Here is a 2,176-nt window from a genome sequence, read left to right as displayed (position 1 = left end):
CAAAAGGAGCTCAGGGTAATCATTTTGTTGTTAAAGTCAATATCAGAAGAGCCATTTGCAAGATGGACTGGCCATGAGGGGGGTCATTGAAAGGCAGCATCCCATTGGCCAAAACATCCTTAGGAGTTTACCAAGTCCAGCTTACAGGCCAGCTTCTTTGCAAAGCCCTTTGTCCTTTCTCTAGGATTCAAGTTCAGATTCAAGTCACAGATATTTGGTGCGGGCCATATACCAACCACTGTGCTCGGTGCCTTCAGTATGTTTTTAAGTCTCATCATCACACATACCTTCAAAATAGGTACTCTTATCCTAATTGAACAGATGAAGAAACCAAAAGGCATGGCTGATGAAGTGACTTCTGTCTCTCTTGGGACCTTAATAGTCAGGAAATCCTACCAGATATCTACTTAAATCCTTAAAAAAAAATCTTTTTTTTCCCAATCTTTTTATTAAGTATATTTTACCAGTCTCAATCTCACTTTAACTTTTTTTCCCCCTGTGGTAGGGGTAATTAGGTTTTGTTTATTTATTTGTTTGTTTGCTCTTTGATGGCAGTACTGGGGACAGAACCCAGGACCTCATGCATGCTAGGCATGCACTCTACCAGTGAGCTATAACCTCCCCCCTAAATTTTTTTTTTAATGCGACTTTTCTCTCATCTTCCTCTGTTCCAGTGATGGAATCAAATAATTGGTAAGCTTGAACTACCTTTTGTGGCCCAAGGTTGGAGATGGCTCAAATCCCGTTCCTCAAACCCTGCCCCTCCCAACATTCACACCCACACCTCCGCCCCTGCTGGAAGGTGAGTGGTGGTGGAAGGACCCTCTGGCAGGGTCACAGGCAAAGCACTAATCCCTCCAGAACCACCCTGGAATAACTAACGATTCCTGTTTCAAGGACTCTCTCTTTCTTTTGATGTTACCGTTCCTGGCACCTTCAGCGAGGAGATTGGGGAAGTGAGCTGGAACATTAAGGGGACGCATGTAGGCTGGTGACGGCGTTAAATGCTGTAACTTTGGCATCTAAGTGGGCTGCTGTTTTGATAAATAGCATTTTCATCATCCAAACTTCTCAGTCATTGGGTTTCTGCTGATCTAGTGCTGGGCTGAACTGTGTACGAAGTCAGTGATACAGACATGGTTCTGCCCTCTGGGAGCTGAGGTCTGCCCGCTCCTCAAGATGGAACCCTCGGTCAGTTGAGACAAACACCCTAAATGCCACGAGACTGGAAAGTATCAAAGAAATCAAAGATATTAAATTGGGGCAAGGCAAAAATGGTAAGATTTCCCCTAGACCGTTAAGAAATTCCCAACTTCCCCTGAAAATTGTCCTAGACTGTTTCTTCTCTGTACATGAGGGGGTCTCAGGACTGGGAACAGCACAGGGGCACCAAGTAGGCAATGAATACATGTTAGATGGATGGAGAGATTATCTGTGTCAGATGAATGGCAAGACGAATGGCTGTTAGGTGAATGGACAGATACAATTGGATCAAGAGACAGTGTGGAGAAAGGCTCCTCTGATGCCTAAAACTCACCATCCACATTTGGACCAGATGACCTTGTCCCCACATCTCACGCCCATCCATACACCGCCTACACCAGCTCCCCAAGAGCGTGGCTGTGCTTTCCTCTTGTGTCTGCAGAAAGGCACGTAGACACCTCTTTCTGCCTGGGGAAGCTTGTCTCTAAGCCCAGGGACCTGTGGGATTCTGCCTGGCCCCGAGTTCTTTATAAGGAAGCCTTAGACAATGGAGCCCTGGCTCCCCGGGAGCCAAAAAGCTTTGTTAAAAAGACAGCTAGTTAGAGAGTGGACAGTATTTTTAAACGCATGAATGTGCTGAATAATTACGCAAAAACTTTTGTTTTCATGGAGAGATGTTCTCCAAATGTTGCATCAAGCCGGGGACTGAATTTGCCACAAGCAGTTGTTGGCAAGATAGTGAGACTGTGTTTCTTCCGGTCCAGGGAAGGGGAATGTGGATCAGACCTCCAGGCTATGGCCCTCAGTTCAAACACAGCCCATTCTTTCTGATGTGGAATGGTCACTCTGGGAAAATCAGAGCCTTTCAAAGGTCATTAAGCCTTTCCCCTGCTGAAATCACTCACACTTTTCCCTGTCTAGATTGTTACTGGATCATAAAATTTTGGAGCAACCAGTCCAATCCCCCATTTTA

Source organism: Camelus dromedarius, chromosome 34 (genome assembly GCF_036321535.1).
Source record: "Camelus dromedarius isolate mCamDro1 chromosome 34, mCamDro1.pat, whole genome shotgun sequence".
In the NCBI taxonomy this organism is placed as follows: domain Eukaryota; kingdom Metazoa; phylum Chordata; class Mammalia; order Artiodactyla; family Camelidae; genus Camelus; species Camelus dromedarius.
Note: the sequence above shows the minus strand (reverse complement) of the source record.